Here is an 11,797-nt window from a genome sequence, read left to right as displayed (position 1 = left end):
CTGCGTGTATACGCGATTCAACCCAAAGAAACTTGCGTATACGTGGGTTAATATGGGGAAACTTGCATACATACACTTCTGTAACCTGGCAAAACTGCGTATATAACAGTTCACAAGAAAAAGCAAAAAAAGGGGTCTAAAGAAACTGTTCAGACTTAAAGTCTAAGTTCCTATAGGAACAGACAACTCAGTTATAGCAAGAAAATCAAACGCTGAGCCTTGATTGGCTTAAATTAACTCAAACTAGGAACAACAATACTGTTGTCCCCAGCGGAGTCGCCAATTCTGTTGAGGGACAAAGTCCCTTAGGGTCTTGGGTCAATACCCTAACATAGCGGGGGTTATCTACAATGAAAAACAAGCATTCCACACAACCATGATGCTGATATAAGCAAACTACACGAAGAGAGGTGCACCTGGGGGTCCTTCGTTCAGGTATATCTAGCCAGAGTCCAAACCCTCTTGGAGTTCCTTTCAATCCTTTAACCTGCAAAACAACCAATTCAAAGAAGCATAGCATTATATGGACCAAACATCATAAAGAAATCAACTTCATAGCATATTGAAAGGTAGTGAGTTATACAATTGAAACAACTATTCATATGCAAATCATAACATTAATATCATAAGCATGAAGAAGATTTATTTCAGGAATGGGACAAGTGTTTCTTTATTGCAGATAACTAAAATACAGTAAGGAATGATTTCACCTGAGTCTTCCTCTCACTGGCTCCAATCAGAACCGTCTTCCAAGTCTATCCAATCTCAAGCCTTCAACAAACTCCTTCCATGACTCATACCAAAGTATCTCAATTAGTGAAATAACATCAAAGCTCAATGAAACAAGAGTTTCCTATAATCAGACCTGATCAGGGATAATCTCAGATTTAAGACATATGTGGTTTATATCTTCTAACATAGTAACCGGAGAACCCACAGTAAAAACCATTTTTCGCCAACGTTTCAAATCCCAATAGGATCCATCATCAGGACATCTTGAATGATGATCTCAGCAGAGTGATTTTTCTCTCTATTCTCTCCCCCTTAGGCCTTCCCATTGAAGCCTTTTTATACTTCTCCCAAAGTAGTTTTTTTAGTTGGGAATTCGTTGGGAATAGTTGGGCCATGGGCACTAATAGGTAATCAACAGGTAAAACCTGTGATCTCAGCCCGAAATTAAGGAGATTTAATTTTTTTAAGTGTTTTAAGACATATACGTGGGTTGGGTATACACAGACCCGTGTACACACGCGTTTATCTCAGGGCAATGTCACGTATAGGGAGTAAAACACTGTTTTTTAAGTATTGGGACCAGGTTTGGAAGGAGGGGTTGCCCTAGGCCATGCGTGCAACATCACAAACATCAAGAGTGAGATTTGGAGCTATAACAGTAGGCAAGGGTTTTAATAAAGAAATTCGATGCCCTGGTGGCTAAGATGAAGATCGATGATGGAGAGGTGCTCAATGAAGATGAAATGAAGAATTAGAATGCTTGGATGGTCTTCTTATAGCTCAAAAGTTGATTTTTTTGCTTAGGTAGTGGTATGACATCACATATGCTTTTTGAGGAATGATGAAATGTGGTAGTGTATTGTAGCTTTTTAACTTTATTATGCAAGGTTACATCTCCATGAGGGGTAAAATACCTTTGAAATCTCTTTGAACACTTTTTCCCCTAGTTACTACTCCCATGATGGTGACTATGGTGATGCCATGACTCCTATATGACTTTTGATGACTTGACCTAATGATGACACCAAATGCATATGTAAAATCATGATTAAAGACCTCTGAACCTTTGCAGTATGCATGATAATGATATGATGACCAATACACTCTTTTGTTGACTCATCACAAGGAGTGATGACAAGACCATGATGGAATTTTATGACCTTGAATATGGAGGGAGTAGTAATGACCTAGACATTGACCAACCATCAAATTTTATATGAAAATTTTATTTAAAACTATAACAGTTTGACCTAGGACCCTATCAACTAACATTGAAAGAGTACATTGATCACTGGTGACTAATAGACACTAACATGCCACACCCTCCAAGAGTGCTCCAAGAAAACTCTAAGTCTTCAAGAGTATGAGAGAGAGAAAGAATAACCAGAGAGCTCCAAAACTAAACGGACAAATGGTTACAAACTGATCCTTAGAAGTCTTTTTATGAATGAGGCCTCTATTTTCTTCATTTTCCATTATTTTCCTTCATTTTCCTCCTCATGTGCAACTTGTGACCTTTCACCTCCCTTCTCTCCTAATTTCCATTATTTCCATAAATAATTGTGCCAAAAATGCCATTTTCCTTTCCAAAGTCTTAGCCATTATCTTTGCCAATTTCCTTAGCCATCAATAACCAAATGAACACCCACACTAGGATGCCTTTCCCAACATTCAGCTTGGAATAAGTGTCCCATCAACTATGGTTATTAATTTTCCTTTATTGACTTTTATTACATGGAATTTTCACCAAGGCTATTACAAAAACTCAAGCAATTACTGATCAAATCCAAATCTCATCATGAAGTCATATAACCATGAAAATGACTTTATTAACTGACTAGCGTTATAATAACATCTAAATAAGCCAGTGTTTCAGAACTCAATACATTAATAGAGCATCACATAACATATCATAACATGTCCTCTTTGCTTACCAAATAAGCCTTTTTATAGAGTTTCAAAGTAACTATCTCTAAGAATCCTATTGCTAAAAACTAGCACTTCAGATTAACAACTCAAACTTTCTCTCTTATTAAAATTATTACTCATATGATTTGCTAGCGGAGAAGTGAATCATGGATTTTTCCTTTGAAACCATTCCCTTCTAGTTCCTTGGAGATATTGATCACTTGATATGTTGATATTTGATCATATCCTTTGTTGATAGGGCATTGAATAACCAAAATTTTTTGCCCAGACAATTTGGAAAATAGGGGTCCAAAGAACTAGGAAAATCTCCTAGATCCTTCAAAATTTGAGAAAACCACCCGCATGGAGCCTAAATTGGCTTGTTCTAAAACAACCCATGTTTTGGTTTTTTGAAATTCGTTTTCATTTTCTCATAAACTGCATCCAAAGTTGATTTTTCAAAACTACATCCATACTCAAGCTTTTAGAAACAAAACCCACGTTTCCAATTTCCTTCTAGAATGGTGCTAATACCTCGATCACGAAGATGGCTATAGAAACTCAAACTAAGCTACGGAAACTGAACTAAAAAACTATCATTAGTAAAATCAAGCATAGTTCTTTTTAATTCCTTAAAAATCAAGGGAAATTAATGTTAATTAACCACTTAGACATATAGAAGTTCATTATGACATTTTGTGAAATATACGGTAAAATGGGTGCAAGTGAGTGAGATGGTCCAATGGATGGTTGAAAGTAATGGTTTAATGAATTAAAAATATAAGTGGAAATGATGACAAATCAGTGACCCGACAATGGGGTTCCCACTAGTTCAACCCAATAGGGAGATTATTCCTTATTAAGGAATTTTTATCAACTCTTTCAATTTATCAATTTGTTTCCATTGTGTCCCCTGTGGGAGTTCTTAGCGCGAAATAGCAAAGGAGTTTAGGAGATTTATTTGGAAAGGTGGAAAAAACAATATTTCACTTGGTTAATCAGACAATTATGAAATCTCCAATCAGTCATAGTGGTATGGGTGTGAAATATTCGCCCTTCATGAATTTGTCAATGGGAGGGAAGTTACTATGGGGGCTTATGAGAAATAATAATGATTGGTGGAAGCAAGCTTTACATAGGAGATACCTATATGGAGAGAGAAGCTATTGTCTGGATCAAGTTCTTGTTTTTAAGGGAGGGTCTCAAATCTTGAAGGTAATAACAACAATATGTAGAATTTCTTGTAGATTCACAAGCTCATGCAATTTACTAAAGCACAGGACAAGAATCTACTTCTACTTTCAACCAATGGAAGCCAATAGATCGATGAAAACAATATGAACAAGAAGAAGACAAATCAATGGAACATAACACTAAGTTTTCCCAGGGAAAGCCATTTCTCAAAACCCCGCCTTTCTGTATTGCATTAAATTAGAAATATGAATGAAGATACAAAGCTTATTCTCACAAGAACAATTACGCACAAGTATTCTCAAATCTCTACCTCACAAGCCCGTTATTAGCTAACACTTAGCCAATTTCCATTGCCTGCCAAGCCCCTACTTCCTTGTGCAATTACTTGGATGAATAACTTGTATTTAAAGGGAAATCATGCTTCCAAAACTGCGCAATCCAAACATAGGTCCTTCTCTAATTGCATGCATCGTATTTACAACTCAGTAAATCATACAACTGATAGTACACTGTCCCTTCACTCTAGTCTCAATTGGGTCTTTCTCTGAACTGACATGCATGAGTTTCTCATGAGGGAATCTTCAGTTAATTAGAGTAACACTTATGGATGCACCAATGCACCAACTGATTGTTAGTCCTATATTAGTTCCACAAACAGTTAGAACTAATTTAACTAACCATAACTCAGTAAATTGAGTTAACCTCATTACAACTCAATTTAAACGCATATTGGACCCCTAAAATTTAGGGAGAACATATACATGACTACGAAAAAACTTCCAACTTGAAATTCCTAATCTAATTAAGTTAATTAAACTTAATTAACTATTTACAAGTTGTCGTTAGAATAGAATTCGATTTTAATCACATTCTAATTCAAGGACAACTTAAACTAGAATTTCTTGTTGCCATTTCTCAACACTCCCTCTCAACAAGAAAGGGATTCTCTGCTACCCCGATCCTGTCTATGTGAAACTTGAATTTACATCTTGACAATGCCTTTGTCAAAATTTCAACATCTTGCTCCTTCGTGGGAATGTACTCTAACAACATGATCCACCTCAATACACAATCTCTGAGATGATGATATCAGATATCAATGTGCTTGGACCTATCATGAAAATCTAGATTTTTCATAGAGTTTGATACAACTCTGATTATCACAGTAAATCACTGTTGGATCCATCTGTTGACCAAATAGACCAACCAAGATCTTCCTCATCTAGATGGCCTCACATGCTTCCTGACTTGCAACCATGTACTCTGCCTTTGCTGAACTAAGTGCAACCGATCTTTGTTTCATGTTGTACCAAGAAACTGTCGCTGACATAATACTAAAAATCCCTCCTATTGTGCTCTTCCTGTCGGATGGAATCCTTGCCCAATCTGCATCCGTGAAGCCTTGAAGCTTCACTCCCTCTATCCATCTGTACCATAATCCATACTGAGTAGTGCCCTTGAGGTATCTCAATACATGCTTTGTTGCCTTCCAATACAACTTGGTAGGCCTAACCATCACTTGACTCAACTAGTTAACTGCATAGCATAAATCTGGTCGTGTGTTCACCAAGTACATGAGTGAACCCACAAGCTTCCTGTAAATAGTAGCTTCCACTACCTCTCCCGAAGTAGCATCCTCCTTCCTCCAGTTACCAGCTAGAGGAGTCTCCATAGGCTTGTAGCTCTCCATGTGGAACCTCTTGAGTATCTTGTTGGCATACTTGCCTTGAGACACAAACATCTCCCCATCACCCTACCATACTTCCATGCCCAGAAAGTAATGCATGAGCCCCAAGTCCTTCATCTCAAACTCTCTTGCAAGGTCCTCCTTGCAAGATTTGATCAGTTGATCATCACCTCTCAATATGAGATCATCAACATAAAGTACAATGATCAACAATTTACCTTCCACCACTATGTGGTACAGGTTTGCATCCACTTCACTCTTCATGAAGCCTAACCCAGTGAAGTAGCTATTTATCCTGGTGCACAAAGCACGAGGTGCTTTCTTCAGCCCATACATCGCTCTCTTGAGCCAGCACACATGCGACTCACGGTTGAAGGTTTCAAAACATTCAAGCTACTCTATGTACACCTATTCCTCAATCGTGCCATTAAGGAAGGTTGTCTTTAAATCCATATGTGTATCTTCCAACCCATCTACGGTGATAGTGCCAATATAGGCCTGATCGATGAGTACCTTGCAACAGGAGCAAAGGTCTCATCATAATCAATCCCCTCTACCTGTGAAAAGCCACGAGCCACAAATCTAGCCTTCTGCTTCTCCACACTACCATTTGCAGCTTGATTTACCTTATAAAGCCAACGAGAGCTCACCATGGACCTATCCCCCGGTCTCAAAACCACATCCTAAACACTGTTATGAACTATGGATGCATACTCCTTCACCATGGCATCAACCCAAACTGGTTGCTTCACTGCTTCCTCAAAGGAAGATGGCTCTGTCACAACACATCTACTCATAAGAGCCATGTATCTAGTGTACCTGTCAGGTGACCTCCTTTGTCTGTGTTGTGATGCGGGTGCCCCCACATTCTCTTTAGCATCTGACAACAAGCTATCCACCTCTCTGGTGCACTTTCTTCCATCTCTGAAAGACTTTTCCTGAGTGTATGTCTCCATTCCTGGATCCTCTGCATGTGGCTGTTCCACATCAATCTGAGACTCCTCAACCTTATGAGCTAAAAGCTCCTCAAACGCATGTAGTTGAAGCTCCCTCTCAAGGGAAACTTGCATTGCCTTCTCCTCATTGAATCTGACATCCTTGCAAACCTTTGTTATCTTGTTGGTCGTTAAGTACACCCAATAGTTGTGAGGTGTATTAGTGTACCCCACAAATATCCCCAACTCTGTTGTCGGCTCAAGATTCTTCCTGTTGAAAAATTGACTAAACTAAAAGGGGGGGGGTGAATTAGTTTAGTATATTCATGGACATTAAAATGATTTTCATTAATCTCATTAACTAATACATAACATGAGCATCTTAACAAATAATAACCAACATATGAATAAGTGATCAACAAGTAATAAGCAAACCAAACCAGATACATGAACACATAATAACATCACACATTGACACCAGATATATGTGGAAACCCATAAAGGGAGAAAACCATGGTTTTGTTATTGTTGCGATGCAAAGGCAAGCTCCTACTCCTTAGTACATCTGATTTACTATAGACCCTAGCCTACATGAGGCTACTAACTCTATTTTCTGCAAGCTGCAACATGCAAGGAAGCTCCAACTCCCATATGTTTTATGTAAGCTACAACCCATAGGAGGTTCCTACCTTAACCATCTCCAACTAAATATTTATCAAGCTTCAACTTGAAAGGAGACTACCATCCCCTTATGCAAACACAAAATAACAATGTACTGGTTTACCTGGTCATAAACTTTGCATATCTCCATCTTCATTTATGCATCTTCTTCCCTTCAAATCTGCTTCACATCAGCTTCATAAGTGCCAGGTAACTAATGCATAATAGCTCAATCAGCTCCCACACATTCATCCATTCTCTAACATCACTTATGCCTTCCAAAATCACATATTTTATAGAGATAGTTTGCTGGTTGTTTGTATCCCACATAGGAATATGAAGTGAATAGGCTTGACTCTTTGCCTTCCACTCATTCGTTTCCAAACTCTTCATATCTTGAATATTAGAACAAAAATAAATAATTCATCCAATATTAATTTCAGCCACATGTAATCATTAAATGAATCAACCTAATGCCAACATCAAATACCAATCTTTCTCATTAATGCATCACAACAATCTTTGCCTTTGCCTTGGAGTCTTGCCTTTGCATCACAACAATTAAGCTTAATGAACAATTTTACATCACAACAAATTCTTTAATATAGTAACCTCTGCAACATTATCAAAAAATTTTAATGTATCACAACTCTTCCTCCTTCTTCTGCTCCTTTGCCTTCTCCATGAATGAAAATATTGCCAACAATCCCCCGCTTTGGCATTGATGGCAACTCAACCCATTCGTCCTCCTCCTTTTGTCCTGAAAGATATTTCTCATTGCTGCCCATAACCTCTACTTACCTCCCCCTTTGACATCAATGGCAAGGGGTTATAGATGTCTTGTATCCTATAAAAGACTTCGTAGTGAAGTTGTCATCTGCACCTTCATCCACATTTCCAATTGTCTTGGCAGTAGTAGTTGCACATTCTCTACCAACAACAACTATGAGCCCATTTTATGGAGTCTTGCCAAAGCATCTCACACAATCCTCTGCAAAAAAGGAATGTTTGGATTTATCCAAGAATGTAGAATCAACATAAACATTGGATTCAAGAGATGCTTGGAAGGGCACTAAATGTAGGAATTCAACCCTTTGTCTCCTATACATTTAAATATCGTATAATCCTTGTAAGTTCGTTCTACTTCACTGAATTTTTTAATAAAGGTATTTGCTCAGAACCGAAACAAAATATAGTTTCCACATGTTAAAAGACATGATTGTCGTGTATTCATTAGAGATGGGCTATATTGAATTTCAATCATTGTAAATGCAACCTAGAATTAGATGCATGCATACCTGGAAGACAAGATCCATCCATTGGTTGCAAAATCTAATTGCATCTCATTCGAATTTTAATTTATATTAGTTTTATTCCCTTGTTAAGGGGATTATTTTAAACAACATGGTTATTGACATTCCTAGAAAACCTATCAGTACACTGAGAAACCACTGGGTTTGACTAAGGGGAATCGTACTTGCAAAACTACCAAGGAATTCAATTAATATCACTTGGAACACAACCGTAAAAGACATGACAACCATGAAGACCCAATTGCTCAGTATGCCATGGAAAACATTTAACCCTTCCATTTCCCTTGAAATTATTTCATTAAAAACCCGACAGAAGACAAATGAATTGAAGATCAATGTGTTTAGAACCAAATCCACATTAGGGCCATTCAGTTCAAATAGAGTTTTTCCTTTGGCTTGTAGAGTCCATATTATAATGAGTTGGTACAAAGCTTAGCCAAAAATATTCCTCCACATAAAATTTCTGATGATTCTTCCACCTCTTACCGTCTCTTCAACAGGCTTTATTTTCATAAATTCATCATTTGGAGGCTATGTTGCCAACGCCAAGGCTCCAAGAGTGTCCATGATCACATTCACCCATAACAGTTGTATCATTGCGAGGGGAGAGCTACTTGGAAACTGTGATGATTGTGGCAAAGTTATCATCGAGTATAATCACATATACACTCTCCTTTGCAACCTTAGTGCCAACAATGCCCATTGCAAGCCCTATGTCTGCTTCATGTAAAGCTGGTGCATCGTTTGTGCCATCAATTTACCCCATTCAGTCCTCATGCCTACTGTTGTCACCAACATCTTTCCAGAACCATCTTGTACCTTTGTTCCTGACAAGAGAAAGGGTTTCTCTTTGTTCACATTCACAGGTTCACTCTCACCTATTAGGCTCGACTCGTCTATAAGCAAAGAAAATCCAGATACAAATAGCCCATCTGCAGGCACTTGATCCCTAATCGATAAATGCACGAGGTTCCCAACAACTAGGTAATATATTGAAATTTTCTATCTATAACCATTTCGAACTACCTGTATAAATATCTTCTTCTTCTCTCTATCTAAAGCCTTAAACTGCAACGATTGATGATAATCACAAGTTGTTGTTACAAAGACAACTAATAAAATGCTAAAAATAATGTTGAGACCATCATAAGCACCTTTGGGCCACCCTTCTTTATAAATTTCAACAACTAGAGAGATAACTACACAAACTGCAAGGATCATGAGAGTCGTGTCCTACATTGCTTCCCACACAAACATCCAAAATCCCCGAGGTGGCTTCTCCATGAATCTGTTAAAACCATAGAGCTCCTGCCTCCGCTTTAAGCTTTCCTCACTGGCCACAATTCCATCAGTGATTGATGTAGAGAGATTTTTAGAGATTCCTTCAATGCCACTATGGTCTCTTAACTTCTTACGATCGTGGCCTTCGACTATGGATGCTAGTTCATCTGGCGAAATACCAAAACTAGATGCTTTGACTTCCTCTGGTACTTTGTAATCAGTAGAAATTGACAAACCAACATCAATAAACCAGAATGCAGCCTGAGGAACTAAAAAACAATACTCTTAGTTTCTTTAATTCGATCGAGGTCATGGACTAGAGTCAATTCACGTCGACAATTTCAAATTTATTCTTTTTGTTCTCTAACATTGTCATGCCTCTTTTCACAGATTGCATCTTGTATATTGCACTCCGCTCATGGTGCCATCGTGCTTGTAGTTGAATGGCTGCTTGCAATTGTTGCCACATGTCCCACAAATTTTGAATGCTGCATATGCTCATTTAAAGTTGCATATTATATCCTGGACAACTATACCAGTGATAACCATGTAGAGACCAATAACACATAATTAATGTCTTGCACTTCCTGCATACATCAATGTAACACACCATCAGTATTTATCATAACGCTGCCATATCTTCTCTCAATGTAACGCACCATCAGTATTTATCATAACGCTGCCATATCTTCTCTTTGACACATAGATTGTAATAAGCACACTCCAACACCACTGAGTAACGTTCACATGAACCAACTCTGGCACCATAGAAGTAGCACAACGTTTTTGTCTCCTTGTTTGCAATTTGTATACAATGCCAGGTCGATGAGAGAAAAGGCCATTGGGTTGCATGGAAAACTAATGTACAGATCTGAATGCACGGATCTAGAGCATTGTGTTTGGACGACGTTACATAGATACTGCAGTTTAACAACTCCTGCAATATATCGACATCCTGAGCAATAGAAATATTATATGGAATAAAATTATTGGATGGTAGACCAAAGGGAATATATATGAAACCATAATTATGATGCACCAAGAATATATATCATCGCTCTGACTTGGTAGGTTTGGTGCTGGCAGAATTTCTGACAAGCATAACGTTTTGAACAATAAATTGTCCATAATGTATTCATAACATGCTGGCATAATGGGCAATGGCATTATTCTCATAAACTGCACCCTCTGGTGTCTCCATACCGTTCCATTTGTTGAATTAACGCAACTCATAAATCCAACGTATCTCAGAGGTAGTAGTCTGCTTGGCGTTTCTCAGAGGTATCATAACATAATGAAACTCAGAAATATAACGTTGGCTTATTTTCCCAAACCTTTACAACAAACTTCTCCTTCTCTCCAGGATGATTAGCTTTCCTTGCAACCAATATTGGGTCATCATTGCATTAAGTGATAAAGATATCTTTATCGCTTGCATTGCCACTTGAAGAAGCACAACATTGTAATATATTCATATTAGACGCATCCATGCCCTTGTATTTTGATTGAGCATCTATAAAACATACTTCACCTTCACATACCTGAACCTTGTTTCTGTTTGGAGATTCAACATTTTCACCAGTTTCAACAAAGCAACCACTTGAACTTTCCAATTTCCACTGCCTGCCAAGCCCCTACTTCCTTGCGCAATTCCTAGGATGAATATCCTGTATTTAAAGGGAATTCATGCTTCCAAAAATATGCAAGCCAAACATAGGTCCTTGTCTGATTGCATGCATGATATTTACAACTCAGTAAATCATACAACTAATAGTACATTGTCCCTGCACTCTAGTCTCAACTGGGTCTTTCTCTGAACTGACATGCATGAGTTTCTCATGAGGGAATCTTCAGTTAACTCGAGTAACACTTGCGTATGCACCAATGCACCAACTGACTGTTAGTCCTCTATTAGTTCAACAAATAGTTAGAACTAATTTAACTGAGCATAACTCAGTAAATTGAGTTAATCGAATTACAACTCAATTTAAACTTATATTGGACCCATAAAATTTAGGGAGAACATATACATGACTACAGAAAGACTTCCAACTTGAAATTCCTATGCTAATTAAGTTAATTAAACT

The 11,797-nt window shown here is 37.9% G+C and overlaps 2 pseudogenes; both read right to left on the bottom strand.

Annotated features, from left to right (window-relative positions):
* Positions 1-8,486: 8,486 nt before the first annotated feature.
* LOC149146229 (calcium-transporting ATPase 2, plasma membrane-type pseudogene) lies at positions 8,487-9,186 on the bottom strand (annotated as a pseudogene).
* Positions 9,187-9,188: 2 nt separating this feature from the next.
* Positions 9,189-10,023, bottom strand: LOC149146228 (calcium-transporting ATPase 10, plasma membrane-type pseudogene; annotated as a pseudogene).
* Between the last annotated feature and the right edge of the window lie 1,774 nt (positions 10,024-11,797).

The sequence above is a fragment of the Pinus tabuliformis genome, chromosome X (assembly GCF_031772625.1).
Source record: "Pinus tabuliformis cultivar Carrire ecotype Pingquan chromosome X, CPIR1, whole genome shotgun sequence".
Lineage (NCBI taxonomy): Eukaryota > Viridiplantae > Streptophyta > Pinopsida > Pinales > Pinaceae > Pinus > Pinus tabuliformis.
Note: the sequence above shows the minus strand (reverse complement) of the source record. Positions and strands in the feature narration are given on the sequence as shown.